The sequence below is a fragment of the Pan troglodytes genome, chromosome X (assembly GCF_028858775.2).
Source record: "Pan troglodytes isolate AG18354 chromosome X, NHGRI_mPanTro3-v2.0_pri, whole genome shotgun sequence".
NCBI classification, from domain to species: domain Eukaryota; kingdom Metazoa; phylum Chordata; class Mammalia; order Primates; family Hominidae; genus Pan; species Pan troglodytes.
Genome location: NC_072421.2, coordinates 52,743,264 through 52,759,443, shown reverse-complemented (window position 1 = coordinate 52,759,443; position 16,180 = coordinate 52,743,264). Strand labels below are relative to the sequence as shown.

Below are 16,180 nucleotides of genomic sequence, written 5' to 3'. Positions count from 1 at the left end.
TTGCTGTGTCAAAGGAGTCATTTATTCAACAAAACACTAATGAGTGCGTCCTCGTGCTGAGCGCTGTTCTAGGTGCTGGAGCGACGTCAGGGAACAAGGCAGACAGGAGTTCCTGACCCCCGTTCTAGAGGAGGATGTTTCCAGTTGTTGGGTTTTATTTGTTTGTTTGTTTCTTCTAGAGATGGTGGTCTTGCTCTGTCCAGGCTAGAGTGCAGTGGCATGATCATAGCTCAGTGCAGCCTTGAACTCCTGGGCTCAAGCAATCCTCCGTCCTCAGCCTCCAGAGAAGCTGTGACTACAGGCATGCACCATCATGATCCACTAATTTTTTTAGGTTTTGTCAAGAAAGTCTCGCTCTGTTACCCAGGCTGGTCTCAAAGTCCTGGGCCAAAGCGATCCTCCCACCTTGGCCTCCTAAAGTACTAGGATTACAGGAGTGAGCCACCATGCCTGGCCTCCAGTTTTTATTTTGATAGAGACTATACACTTCAGTCCTGGAGCAGGATTCTTCAGCAGGTGTTTGGGCATCTTGGCCTTTGCTCTCTGAATGATTTTCGGGTTCAAGGTCTGGGACGGTCCATTTGGGAGTATGTGGGAGGAGACACAGATGAAATCGTCATCTGGGGAACATGAAGGAATGAGGAAGATGCGTGCATTGTAGACCCTGTGATGGCCAGGGAATAGAAGAGTCCATTTAGTCTCCGTGCAGGGGAGCAGTCGGTGCGAAAGTCCCCTGGACAGAAGCATGAGACTGCCCATCAAGGGTCTCACCAACCAGGGGCCTGGGGGCTGGGGTGGGGACAATGATTTGGGAATGGGACAGTTCTTTGTCACATGTACCATTGCACAGTGTGGAGGGGAAACAGTTGTGGGGAAGGGCAGGGCAGAGGGGAGTCTATTTTAGAACAAACCACTGTGTGTGAATGAAGACATCAAAGCTCCATTCACACACAATGGACTTGAAACACCAGCCCCAGGTGGAGGCAGGATTGGAGCAGTTTTGACCGTGCATGGCCCATCACCTTGGCCTTCTGGTTCTCCCCAGCCTTCGAAGGAGGACACTATCATCATTATGCCAATATAATAGATGAGAGACGGAGTCCCAGAGAGATGGTAGGTGTCTTGTCAGAGGTCCTACAGCTGGCAGGTGCAGGAGGGGCTGAGTTTGGAGCTCACTGACTTCAGAAACTTTAAGGAGGACAGGTGTGTGTGGTGGAGGGAAGGGGAATTGAACAAGCCCCGGGCTCTGTCCCCAATCAAAATGTAAAGGCTGTGGGTTCATTTACCGAAGACAAGGAGCCCTAGGAGAGAGAGAGTGCAGGGAGGGAGAGGCAGTTGTGGTCACAGCAGGGACAGTGGAGACAGAGATACGAAGGGTGGGCAGAAGAGGGGCAGGCAAAGAAGCGGGGGAGACAAAGCCACATGTGGGCTGTCACAGCCACCAGAGGGAGAGGGTGCCTGGAAGGAGATTGTGGAGCTCCAGGAGCAACAGAGGTTCCCCAGATCTGTGAGCATGCCCTGCCTGGCAGTGCAGGAAGAGATGGCTGCCACCCAGGTCAGTGTGGACGTACCTCTACCTGTGTCTCAGAGGGAACAAATTCTATTTTATCCCAATATAGTCCTGTATTACACAAATGTAACATTCGGCTACTAGATATTGAGTGCCATGTCCTCCATGCAAATAGAGGAGAGGATACCCTAAAAGAGATACCGAAGCATTTGATTTTTCTTTCTCCCTGGGACAATGGGATCCATAAGTTGGGTCCCCCAGCCCACAAGACAGGTGCAACGTAGTGTGGCAGGGAGGTTGTGAGTTATGACAGGGAACATTTTTCCTTAGGTTACATGGGTATATAAAGCTCCGGACTATCTGTCTATCATGGATAGATAAAGAGTGAACATGGTCCCTTCTCCACAAATGTGTTTCTCTCCTCGATTATTACTGTAAAGGGCTGAAGTTACACCAAGTCCTGATACATACTTTTTCGTGGTTTTTTGTTTTTGTTTTTGTTTTTTTGTTTGTTTGTCTGTTTTTTTTTTTTTTTGAGACAGTATCGCAGTCTGTTGCTGAGTCTGGAGTGCAGTGATGCAAGTACAGCTCACTGCAGCCTGGATCTCCCAGGCTCAAGGGATTCTCCCACTTCAGCTTCTGATCTAGCTGGAACTACAGGCACACGCCACCACACCCAGCTAGTTTTTGTATTTTTTTATAGAGACGGCATCCACTATGTTGCCCAGGCTGGTCTGGATCCCCTGGCCTCAGGCAATCCTCCTGCCTCAGCCTCCCAAAGTGCTGGGATGACAAGTGTGAGCCACCTCGCCAGGCCTTCACTTTCTTTAATGAACAATTATCAGAGTTTCATCTTAGAGGCAAAAGTGGCTACTGCCAGCCAATCTGTCTGTGGTGTTGGAGGGGAATCTGGCTGATTCAGATGTTTCTAATGAACTTTTTATTTTCATTATACTTTAAGTTTTAGGGTACATGTGCCCAACGTGCAGGTTTGTTACATATGTATACATGTGCCATGTTGGTGTGCTGCACCCATTAACTCGTCATTTACCATGAGGTATATCTCCTAATGCTATCCCTCCCCCCTCCCCCCACCCCACAACAGGCCCCGGTGTGTGACGTTCCCCTTCCTGTGTCCATGTGTTCTCATTGTTCAATTCCCGCCTATGAGTGACAACATGTGGTGTTTGGTTTTTTGTCCTTGCGATAGTTTGCTGAGAATGATGGTTTCCAGCTTCATCCATGTCCCTACAAAGGACGTGAACTCATCGTTTTTGATGGCTGCATAGTATTCCATGGTGTATATGTGCCACATTTTCTTAATCCAGTCTATCATTGTTGGACATTTGGGTTGGTTCCTCTAATGAACTTTTAAATTAACCTACATGATGTGATTATCCTAAGGCCCTTTCCAGCTCCGTGTTTTTTTTGATTCAGGGTTTGGAGATTTTCAGAGGCTTTGTTACAAAGAGAATCTCCTGGGCGGGCGCGGTGACCCACTCTGTAATATCAGCACTTTGGGAAGCCGAGGCAGGCAGATCACTTGAGGTCAGGAGTTTGAGACCAGCCTGGCCAACAGGGTGAAACCCCCGTCTCTACTAAAAATACAAAAATTAGCCGGTAGTGGTGGCAGGCCTCTGTAAATTCCAATTACTGCGGGGAGTGAGGCGGGAGAATCCCTTGAACCTGAGAGACGGAGGGTGCAGTGAGCCGAGATCACGCCACTGCACTCCAGCCTGGGCAACAGAGTAAGTCTGTCTCACAGAGTAAGTCTGTCTCAAAAAGCAAACAGCATCTCTTTACTACAGTGATTTGAGCTGTGGTCTTGTCTCCTCGGGTTTCTCTATCAGTCTGATCCCATCTACTCTATCTCCCAGGAATGCCTCAATATTTCTGGCGGACCACTGACACGTTTTCTTATTTTCCTCTACTGTTAAGAGTTGACCCTTGAAAACATTTTCTTCTCAGTTCAATGGAATGTTGAGTGGGGCACGGGATCTGTCTGCCATCTTGCTCCAATCATCTGGTTTTAGATATTTTATGTACTTTTGTCACTATGAAAGTGTAATTTTTCTCAATTTGGTTTTCTAAATGGTTATTATTGGTATGTAGTAAACCTATCTATGATTGTATATAATATTTTGTTACCTGTCTGGGTGCAGCTTCCCCTGCATTTTGGCACAAGACTCAACCTGTTTTATTCTCCAAAATAAATGTGACAGGCCGGGTACGGTGGCTCACGCCTGTAATCCCAGCACTTTGGGAGACTGAGGCAGGTGGAACACCTGAGGTCAGGAGTTCGAGACCAGCCTGGCCAAGATGGTGAACCCCCCTTGTCTACTAAACACACAAATGAAAAAATTAGCCAGGCACTGGTGTTGCATGCCTGTAGTGCCAGCTACCAGGGCAGCTGAGGAGGGAGGATTACATAAACTCAGGAGGCAGAGATTGCAGTGAGCCGAGATCGGGCCACTGCACTCCAGCCCGGGCGACAGAGACTCTGTCTCTAAATAAAAAAGAAAAAGAAATAAAAAGAAAATTCACTTCACAGGCAGTAGATATCCCACAGGCACGAACTCCCCTACACTTCTAGATTGCATCACCCGCCCCTTTGGCAGCTGTCTGGGAAGCCAGATCCCACACTTGGAAGTGTAGCGTTTCATACAATCCAAAAGTGGTAGCAGAGGCCAGGCGTGGTGGCTCACACCTGTAATCCCAGCACTTTGGGAGGCCAAGGCAGGCGGATCATGAGGTCAGGAGTTGGAGATCAGCCTGGCCAGAATGGAGAAACCCCGTCTCTACTAAAAATAACAGCAATTAGTTGGGCATGGTGGTACGCGCCTGTAATCCCAGCTACTCGGGAGGATGAGGTAGGAGAATCGCTTGAATCTGGGAGGCAGAGGTTTCAATGAGCTGAGATCACACCACTGCACTCCAGCCTGGGCAACAGAGGGCGACTCCGCCTCAAAAAAAAAAAAAAAAAAAAAAAACAAGCAAAACAAACAAACAATAAAAAGTGGTAGCAGAAATCAGAAAGTCCAGATATGTAGGTAATTGGCCTGGCTGTATGGCAGCAGCCAAGGGTGAACACTAAATGCTCCCAGGCAAGTCCTAAGTTCATCAGGTAACCGGAGTACCCATCTGTGTTAGTTAATTGCCTTTATCTGAAGGAAAAATAAAACTCATGTCTCTACGACAACCAGCTGCTTACAGCTTAGAGCAAGGCATCTAGGCTAAACTCCCCTGGTGACAGGGAGACAAGGACATCATCTTCCTCAATGTTCACATTTCGAAGAGGTGGCTCCAAGGCCCTGAAGAAAGACATTTCGGGGGCAGGGCGTGGTGGCTCACGCCTGTAAGACCAACACTTTGGGAGGCTGAGGCTGGAGGATCACTTGAGGCCTGGAGTTCAAGTTCAAGACATTCCTGGGTTCTAGGATGGCCAGAGGCTTACAGATCAAAGGAAGAATTTACAAATACAAATTTTCTCAAGGAAATGCTCTAAGGAAAGTGAAATGGAGACAGGTTTCTTCTTCCCTCTTGGCAACAGGAAAAATTCAGTTTTATGTTTAGTTACCCTTACAATTTCCCCCTTTTGTTAATTGTTTTATAGGAACACTACAATTTTCTAATTATCTCCACTGCTGTTTCTATCTTTCCCTGTGTAGTTTACAGCCACCTAGATATCCAACAAATCCATAGTAAGATGCAAAGCAAAGCAATTATCAAGATTGTAATAGAATGATTTTTTTTTCGGGATGGAGTTTCGCTCTTGTTGCCCAGGCTGGAGTGCAATGGTGCGATGTCGGCTCACTGTAACCTCTGTCTCCTAAGTTCAAGTGATTCTCCCGCCTCAGCCTCCCGAGTAGCTGGGATTACAGGCATGTGCCACCACGCCCAGCTAATTTGGTATTTTTTTAGAGATGGGATTTCACCATTTTAGCCAGGCTGGTCTTCAACTCCTCACCCTAGGTGATCCACCCACCTCGGCTTCCCAAAGTGTTAGGATGACAGATGTGAGCCACCATGCCCTGCCTAGAAAGAATTTTTAAATTCAGTATAATACTCACCCTGTCAGGGGGTGGGGCAACCTTTAAGCACATCATACTGGTTAACTGTGTCAAAGTCAAAATAAATTATAGAGACAAATCCCTAAATCAAATGCTGTATTTGGGAATCACAAAATTGCAATTCAGGGCATACGCACAGACTAGGGTGGTCTTCAGTATGTCCAACGAGCAAACAGAAGTTGGAAGCTTTATTAGAAAGAAAAATGTTACATATTGTTTTGAAATGAGGCTCATTGGCCCTGGAGAAGCTGGTTCATTCGCACAATCAGCTTTCACATTCCCTCTTTTGATCAACATCTTTCTTTCAAAACCTCACCAATCAGCCATCTTAAAGTGAGGCTTCATTGTCACTCCATGCCAGGATGGACCTGTGCCGGTTGTCTTTATCCCATGTCAAGGGAAAGGTAAGGGAGTCTAGATCAGGGACATGGGCCATATTTGAGCAACAAAGAGGACAGAAGGAAAAAAAATTTCAGGCAGGTTTGCCTGGAGTTCAGCATCAAGTTCCATCTTGTTAGTGCCATCTATATTAGCAATCATCTTGATGCACTGGGCTAACATTATTTTCTTGGGAGAACTGGCTTAACAAATATTAGGCAACAAGTATGGAGCTCAAAGATCATAATTCTAAAATAATTAGCAATTGTTTATTTTATTTTATTTATTTTATTATTTTACTTTATTTTATTTTATTGCAATGGATTCTTGCTCTGTCGCCCAGGCTGAAGTGCAGTGGCGTGATCCCGGCTCACTGTAACCTACATCTCCCGGGTTCAAGCTATTCTCCTGCCTCAGCCTCCCCAGTAGCTGGGATTACAGGTGCCCACCAACATGACTGGCTTATTTTTGTCTTTTCAGTAGAGATGGGGTTTCACCATGTTGGCCAGGCTGGTCTCGAACTCCTGACCTCAAATGATCCCCCCTCTTTGGCATCCCAAAGTGCTGGGATTACAGGCGTGAGCCACCACACCCAGCTATAATTAGCAATAGTATAATAAATTTAGTTTGTGTAATGGTTTTGAACCAAGATCCCAAGCCTAAGGGCCACCAGCTAAACAAATCAAAAAGCTATGGGGGAATTGAATGAGACCTCTTGCAGTCTTTGAGTAGCATTTGAGGACTGGGTCGAATTAAAGCAGAGTGCCAACTCTAAAGGGACCACTAGGTGAGGTAAAGGATTTGGGCGTCGGGTTCTGTCAAGTGAAAAATGTAGACATTCAGGGGGTAAGAGTCTCATTACGATATGAAGACTTATTCTGACGTCTTGGGAAAAGCTGTCTATAGTGTGGAAACGTCAGCTTCTCATCCTGATTTGTCGTTCGAATGTCTCCGGTTATGGCATTGGACAGTTTGGTGAACTTTTTGTGTGGTCCATACATCAGGCAGCAGACTTGTTCCTTAAAATGTATGCACTTTTATCTTACAGAACTTGTAGATCAAAAATAAAATCCTATCCCCCGCCAACCCGCAACCATTTGAATGGACTTCTTCCTCAGCCAGGGCTCTTTTAAAATTCAACCTGAGAGATGGTTTCAGGCCATGACAGGAAGTGGGGGTCAGGCATGCCTCATTATACCTCTCTGGCATCAACATCAACACAGACTTTCAGTCTAATAAGAAACATGTTACAACCTAGTCTCTCTGAAGCCTAGTACCTGAAGGCTTCCTCTGCAAATAAGAACTTGGGTCTCCACAATCCTTTATCTTAACCCAGGCATTCCTTTCTGTTGATCCTGGGGTTTTGTTTTGAGATGGAGTCTCTCTCTGTCGCCCAGGCTGGAATGCAATGGGCGGGATCTTGGCTCACTGCAACCTTTGTCTCCCGGGTTCAAGCAATTCTTTTGCCTCCTGTAGCTGGGACCACAGGCGTGGGCCACGACACCCAGCTAATATTTTGTCCTTTTAGTAGAAAAGGGGTTTTGCCATGTCGCTCAGCCTGGTCTTGAACTCCTGGCCTCAAGTGATCTGTCCGCCTCGGCTTCCCAAGGTGCTGGGATTCCAGGCGTGAGCCAACACGCCCGGCCTACTAATTAGGTTTCTTCTTGCTTAGGAAAACTGAGCTTTGAAAGGGTAAGTTTTTAAGTCCATGTAACTTTCTGTATTGCTTTTGAAGTCTGTGGACTATCACTCTGGTTAAATGAGTGACTATTATTTCCACAGTGACCCGTGATCCTGTTTTGCACAAGTGTTTTGAGCCTTTTAACATCTTTGACAAACTTCCCCAAAATGCAATTCTTTTTTAATTTATCTATTGCTGTTGAACAAACTAATCAAATTCTAATTTAAGTCTTTTTAACCTAAAATTGACTTTGAGATTTACCAGTGAGGCCCCTGGAGAGCCTCAAAGAATGTGTCTCTCATTAGGCTTATTTGATATGTCACATTATATGAAAAACAATGTCAGATAATAAAAAATACTAATTGGTGTTTACATTTATATAGATATATTATTGATGTTAATGTTCAGAAGATCATATAAAATTTACAGAGGTCTGATGGTCCTGGTGTGATGCTGTTAGTCATGATTCTGGTTGTTATCTTAAGATTCTCTCTATAATAGAAATAACTGAATTTCCTTGTCAATTATTGAACTTTCATCGGATTTTAATCGTTACTATTCTAAGCTTTATCATCTACAGTGCTGATTCTTCTCTAAAGGCATCCAGAATCAGATTCATAAAAAATATTTTAACAAGTACTGTTGAATATAGATTTGTAATAACTTCCAGATCAATGAACTAAATGAATTATTTTTGAAAACTCTAACGAAAACTGATGGGTTCATGCAACTGATTATCAAGATCAAGCAGAACAAACATTAATTATATGAGGCTAAATAACCAATAATGTTTTTGTGACCTTTATTTAAAACTTTATTTATTCTTGGGCTGGGTGCAGTGGCTCACACCTCTGATCCCAGCACTTTTGGAGGCTGGAACAGGAGGATCCCTTGAGTGCAGGAGTTCAAGACCAACCTGGGAAATATAGGAGACCCGGTTTCTGAAAGAAATTAAGAAAATAAAACTTTACTTGTTTTTTACCTAAATGTTTTGTTTTCCACATTTAAGAAAATTTTCTGGTGGGATGTGGTGGCTCACTTTGGAAGCCAAGGCAGGAGGATTGCTTGAGCCCAGGAGTTCCAGACCCGATTGGGCAACATGGCAAAACCCTGTCTCTACAAAAACAAAAACAAAAATAAGAAGATTAGCTGGGCATGGTGGCACGCACCTGTGGTCCCAGCTACTTGCAAGGCCGAGGTGGGAGGATCACTTGAGTCGGGACGCAGAGGTTGCAGGGAGCCGTGTTTGCACCACTGCACTCCAGCCTGGGCGACGGGGCACAATCCTTTCTCAAAAAAATGAAAAAAAAAAAGAGAAAATTTTCTCTGTTAAACTATCTATAGTTTATAATAATTTTGTGAAGTATACTTTTGTAAACTGAGATGGAAATGTTTGCTTTTTCTTACTACTCAATTCCTCCAGAATTTGAAAACTATTTGTAAATATTCCTATGGCAATATGGTTATTCACACAGGTCCAGTAAAAACCTGCTCTTGGTGCCTCATTCAACTCCAACATGGCAAAAGTCTCCAGCCCTACAGAGAGTCCCTGATTGCTATTTTCCAGAAATAGGCTGGAAAGGATGGTTACGATAGCATTCACTCCAAGATGGAGTTCCCAAGCTTCATGAATACAGAACTGGATGCCTTCATGAAGAACCAGAGGCCCCCAGTGTCTTTGACCACATGATGAAGAAACTGGACCTCACTAGTGATGGGCAGCTAGATTTCCAAGAATGTCTGCATCTGATGGATGGCATGACTGTGGCTTACCATGACTCTTTTCTCAAGGCTGCCCATTCCAAGAAGCGGATCTGAGGATCCCCTGGGCCTGGTTTCCAAGCCACCCCCTTTCCTTCCAGCCTCACCATCACCATCTCCTCACAGCCCACACGTACCCTGGGCCCAGCACACCCACCACCTCATGCAGGCCCTGCCTGCAGGTAGTAATAAAACCATTCCCTCCTCCGTGCCGCTCCACCGCTCCCCCTCCCCTGTCCCCTTCCTCCCCCTCCCCTCGCCCTTCTCCCCCCCTTTCCTCCCCTCCCCTCTCCTCTCCTCCGTTCCTCTTCTCTTCTCTCAAGTACACCCACCACCTCATGCAGGCCCTACCTGCAGGTAGTTATAAAACCATACTTCTTTTCTCTTTTCCATCTATCTTTCCTTTTTTTTTTTTTTTTTTTTAGCAATGGGGGTCTAGTTATGTTGCCCAGGTTGATCTTGAACTTCTGGGCTCAAGTGGCCTCCCAAAGCTCTGGGATTTTAGGTGTGAGCCATTGCACCTGACCCACCTTTTTTCTAAACACACACAAAAAAATCTGCTCTCTCTTTATAGACAGATACAATTAAAAACATTGGTTATAAGGCCGGGCATGGTGACTCACACCTGTAATCCCAGCACTTTGGGAGTCTGAGGTGGGTGGATCACCTGAGGTCAGGAGTTTGAGACCAGCCTGGCCAACATGGGGAAACCACATCTCTACTAAAAATTATAAAGAAAAAATGTAGTAGGGCATGGTGGTGTACATGTGTAATCCTAGCTACTCAGGAGGCTGAAGCAGGAGAATTGCTTGAACCCAGGAGGTGGAGGCTGCAGCGAGCTGAGATCTCACCAGTCTGGGTGACAGAGCAAGACTCTGTCTCAAAAAGAAAAAGAAATTGGTTATATTACCAAGGCTTTCATCAAAATGCATGGAATGCCTGACTTCAAGTGTTTTTAGCTTTAGAGTGGGTGAATAAAAACGGTCACTTTCTGTCAGGCCCAGGAACCTTAAGAAGGTAGGTGAAATCTAAAGTCGGCCTTGGTTTGACTTTCTATGCTCAAGAGGTTTTTAAATCTGAGATTCCTAAGTGATCAATGTATAGAGAAAAATTATGTTGCTAAAGAAAAGCTCTAATAGACCAGTTATTAGATTGTAGCTCTCTGCATTTTTTCGAGTTCTTGTGTTTTTTTTTCTTTTTTTTTTCTTTTTGTGTTGTTGTTGTTGTTTTTGAGACAGAGTCTCGCTCTGTCACCAGGCTGGAGTGCAGTGGCGGGATCTCGGCTCACTGCAACCTCTGCCTCCCGCGTTCAAGCGATTCTCCTGCCTCAGCCTCCCGAGTAGCTGGGACTACAGGTGCATGCCACCACGCCCGGTTAATTTTTGTATTTTCAGTAGAGACGGTGTTTCACCATGTTGGCCAGGATGGTCTCAATCTCTTGACCGCGTGATCCGCCCGCCTCGGCCTCCCAAAGTGGTGGGAATACAGGCCTGAGCCACTGCGCCTGGCCGAGTTCTTGTTATCTACATACAGACTAGACTAGATCCAACTTTTTCCCATAAAATTACTAAAAACAGAAATTGCTCTGTTCCTGAAGCCTGCTGATGAAAAGAGTCAAACTCTGGAAAACACTTGAAGAGACTTATTCTGAGCCAAATAGGAGCGACCTGGCCCATGACACAGCCTCAGGAGGTCCTGAGTTGCCCAAGGAGGTTGGGGTGCAGCTTGGTTTTACAGATTTTATGGAGACTCAGTCACATACTTTTAAGAAATACATTGGTTTGGTCCAGAAAGGCAGGACAACTCGAAGCAGGGGCTTCCAGCTTACAGGTAGATTAAAAATTTTTCTAGTTGACAATTGGTTGGGTTTTCTAAAAACCTAGGATCGGCCAGGCCTAGTGGCTCATGCCTATAATCCCAGCACTTTGGGAGGCTGAGGCAGATGAATCACCTGAGGTGAGGAGATGGAGACCAGCCTGGCCAACATGGTGAAACCCCGTCTCTACTAAAAATACAAAAAAAATAGCTGGATGTGATGGCGGGTGCCTGTAACCCCAACTACTGGGTAGACTGAGACAGGAGAATTGCTTGAATCCGGGTGGCAGAGGTTACAGTTGGCAGAGAATGCACCATTATACTCCAGCCTGGGCAACAGATCTAGACTCTGTCTCAAAACAAAAACAAACAAACAAACATGCCTAGGATCAACAGAAAGGAATGCCTGGGTTGAGATAAAGGATTGTGGTGACCCAAGTTCTTATTTGCAGAGGAAGCCTTCAGGTACTAGACTTCAGAGAGACTAGGTTGTAACATGTTTCTTATGAGATTTAAGTCTGTGTTGATATTGATGCCAGAGAGATATAATGAGGCATGTCTGACCCACAAGTCCTGTCATGGCCTAAAACAGTCTCCCAGGTTAATTTTAAAAGAGCTCTGGCTGAGGAGGACGTCCATTCAGATGGTTAAGGGTGGGGGTGCTTAGGATGCTATTTTTGGTTTACAAATACTCTAAGATAAAAACTGCATAATTTTTTTTTTTTTTTTTGAGACGGAGTCTCACACTGTTGCCAAGGCTGGAGTGCAGTGGTGAGATCTCGGCTCACTGCAACCTCCGCTTCCCGGGTTCAAGCGATTCTCCTGCCCAAACCTCTCGAGTAGCTGGGACTACAGGCACGTGACAACATCCCCGGCTAATTTTTTGTATTTTTAGTAGAGGCGGGGTTTCACCGAGTTACCCAGGATAGTCTCCATCTCCTGACCTCGTGATCTGCCCACCTCAGCCTCCCAAAATGCTGGGATTACAGGCATGAACCACTGCACCTAGCCAAACTGCATACATTTTAAGGAACAAGTCTCGTGTCTGATGTATGGACCACACAAAAAGTTCACCAAACTGTCGAATGCCATAACCAGAGACATTCGAACGACAAATCAGGATGAGAAGTTGACGATTCCACATTGTAGACAGCTTTTCCCAAGATATCAGAATAAGTCTTCATATCATAATGAGACTCTTATCCCCTTAATGTCTACATTTTTCACTTGGCAGACCATGACTCCCAAATCCTTTGATTCACCTAGTGAATCCTTTTTATAGAGTGGTCCCTTTTATAGAGTTGGCACTCTGCTTTAATTCAACCCAGTCCTCAAATGCTACTCAAAGACTGTAAGAGGTCTCATTCAATTCCCCCATAGTCTTTTGATTTGTTTAGCTGGTGGCCCTTAGGCTTGGGATCTTAGTTCAAAATCATTGTACAAACTAAATTTATTATACTATTGCTAATTATAGCTGGGTGCGGTGGCTTGTGCCTGTAATCCCAGCACTTTGGGATGCCAAGGAGGGCGGATCACTTGAGGTCAGGAGTTCGAGACCAGCCTGGCCAACATGATGAAACCCCGTCTCTACTGAAAAGACAGAAATTAGCCGGGCGTGGTGGTGAGCACTTGTAATCCAAGCTACTCGAGAGGCTGAGGCAGGAGATTCACTTGAACCCAGGAGGTGGAGGTTGCAGTGAGCCAGGATCACGCCACTGCACTCCAGCCTGGGTGACAGAGCAAGACCGCGTTGCAATAAAATAAAATAACATAAGATAAAATAATAAAATAAAATAACGATAGCTAATTACTTTTGTATTATGATCTTTGAGCTCCATTCTTGTTGCCTGTCTAATATTTGTTAAGCCAGTTCTACCAACAGGAAAATGTTGGCCTAGTGCTTCAAGATGAATGCTAATATAGATGGGACTAACAAGATGGAATTTGATGCTGAACTCCAGACAAACCTGCCTGAATTTTTTTTTTCCTTCTGGCCTCTTTGTGGCTCAAATATGGCCCATGTCCCTGATCTAGACTCCCTTACCTTTCCCTTGACATGGGACAAAGACAACCGGCCCACGTCCATCCTGGCATGGAGTGACAGTGAAGCCTCACTTTAATATGGTTAATCAGTGAGGTTTTCAAACAAAGATGTTGATCAAAAGAGGGAATGTGAAAGCTGATTGTGCGAATGAACCAGCTTCTCCAGGGCCAATGAGCCTCATTTCAAAACGATATGTAACATTTTTCTTTCTAATAAAATTTCCAACTTCTGTTTGTTCGTTGGACACACTGAAGACCACCCTAGTCCTTGTATATGCCCTGGATTGCAATTTTGTGATTCCCAAATACAGCATTTGATTTAGGGATTTGTCTCTATAATTTATTTTGACTTTGACACAATTAACCAGTATGATGTGTTTAAAGGTCCCGCCGCCCAAACAAGGGGAGTATTATACTGAATTTAAGAATTCTTTCTAGGCAGGGCATGGTGGCTCACGTTTGTAATCCTAATACTTTGGGAGGCCGAGGTGGGCGGATCACCTGGGGTAAGGAGTTCAAGACCAGCCTGGCTAAAATGGTGAAACCGCATATCTACAAAAAATACCAAATTAGCTGGGCATGGTGGCACATGCCCGTAATCCCAGCTACTCGGGAGGCTGAGGCAGGAGAATCGCTTGAACTCAGGAGACAGAGGTTGCAGTGAGCCGACATCGCACCACTGCACTCCAGCCTGGGCAACAAGAGCGAAACTCTGTCCTGAAAAAAAAAATCATTCTATTATAATCCTGATAATTGCTTTGCTTTGCATCTTACTATGGACTTGTTGGATATCTAGGTGGCTGTAAACCACACAGAGAAAGATAGAAACAGCAGTGGAGATAATTAGAAAATTGCAGTGTTACTATAAAACAATAACAAAAGGGGGATATTGTAAGGGTAACTAAACATAAAATTGAATTTTTCCTGTTGCCAAAAGGGAAGAAGAGACCTTTCCCCATTTCACTTTCCTTAGAGCATTTTCTTGAGAAAATTTGTGTTTGTAAATTCTTCCTTTGATCTGTAAGCCTCTGGCCATCCTAGAACCCAGGAATGTCTTGAACTTGAACTCCAGGCCTCAAGTGATCCTCCAGCCTCAGCCTCCCAAAGTGTTGGGATTACAGGCGTGAGCCACCACGCCCATCCCCTAGGAATGTCTTTCTTCAGGGCCTTGGAGCCATCTCTTTGAAATGTGAACATTGAGGAAGATGATGTCCTTGTCTCCCTGTCACCAGAAGAGTTTAGCCTAGGTGCCTCGCTCCAAGCTGTAAGCACCTGGTTGTCACAGAGACATGAGTTTTACTTTTCCTTCAGATAAAGGCAATTAACTAACACAGATGGGTACTCCAGTTACTCGGTGAACTTAGGACTTGCCTGGGAGTATTCAGTTTTCACCCTTGGCTGCTGCTTTACAACTAGGCAAAGTAGCTACATACCTGGACTTTCTGACTTCTGCTACCACTTTTGTGTTTGTTTGTTTGTTTGTTTTGTTTTGTTTTTGAGATTGAGTCTCGCTCTGTCGTCCAGGCTGGAGTATAATGGTGAGATCTCAGCTCAGTGCAACCTCTGCCTCTCGAGGTCAAGCGATTCTCCCACCTCTGCCTCCGGAGTATCTGGGATTACGGGTGCACGTCACCATGCCCAGCTAAATCTGTACTTTTAGTATAGACGGGGTTTCACCATGCTATCGAGGCTGGTCTCGAACTCCTGACCTCACGATCTGCCTGCATCGGCCTCCCAAAGTGCTGGAATTACAGGCATGAGCCACCACACCTGGCCTCTGCTACCACTTTTGGATTGTATGAAAAACTACACTTCCAAGTGTGGGATCTGGCTTCCCAGACAGCTGCCAAGGGGGCAGATGATGCAATCTAGAAGTGTAGGGGAGCTCGTGCCTGTGGGATAAATTTTGACCGTTAAGAAAAGGAACCAGGAGTGAGAGCCAGGTATGTAAATTCCCTCTCCTCTCCTCTCCTCTCCTCATGCACCGTTCCAGGCATGGTTTCTCGGTATAGTCTGTCTAGAAGTGTCCGGAATGGCCCAAATTCTGTTTCCTTGGGAACCTGAGCTAAAACAATGGGCATTCAAACACTCGAAGAGAGTGCTAAGTGTTGTGGAGGACCTAGATCTGGGCAGAGGAAAATTATTGCAATAAGAAAATGGACAATTTGAGGATTTGGAATAGAGGGAAGGACTAGAAGAACCAGTAGTAGAATAGCTTAGGGGTAATAATTTTGGAGAAAAAGGCAGTTCTGGTGATTTTTGCTGTGAACTGCTCAGCTCTGTAAAATATACACTTCTTTCTTTCCATCAGTCTTCTCTATGAAATCTTCCATAAAGTATCCTTTTATAACTCTCTATTGCCTGTGAAGTGATTTTTCTTTTTTTCTTTTTCTTTTTGTTTAGAGATGGAAACTCTGTCGCCCAGCCTGGAGTGCAGTGGTGCCACCTTGGCTCACTGCAATCTCTGCCTCCCGAGTTCAAGTGATCCTCCCGTCTCAGCTGCCCTAGTAGCTGGGAATACAGGCATGCGCCACCAGGCGTGGCTAATTTTTTTTTTATTTTGTATTTTTAGAAGAGATGCGGTTTCACCATCTTGGCCACCCTGGTCTCGAACTCCTGACCTCAGGTGATCTACACACCTCGGCCTACCAAAGTGCTGGGATGACAGGCATGAGCCACCGCACCCAGGCTATCAGGTTTTTGTTTTGTTTTGTTTTGTTTTTGTTTTTGTTTTTGTTTTTTTTTTTTTGAGAATAAAACAGATTGAGTCTTGTGCCAAAATGCAGGGGAAGCTGCACCCAGACAGGTAACAAAATATTATATACAGTAATAGATAGCTTTTCTACATACCAATAATAACCATTTAGAAATCCAAATTGAGAAAAATTACACATATATAGTGACAAAAGTACATAAAATATC

The 16,180-nt window shown here is 45.0% G+C and overlaps 1 pseudogene; it reads left to right on the top strand.

Moving 5' to 3' along the window:
- Positions 1–9,156: 9,156 nt before the first annotated feature.
- On the top strand, positions 9,157–9,554 carry LOC112206840 (protein S100-A11-like; annotated as a pseudogene).
- Positions 9,555–16,180: the final 6,626 nt, after the last annotated feature.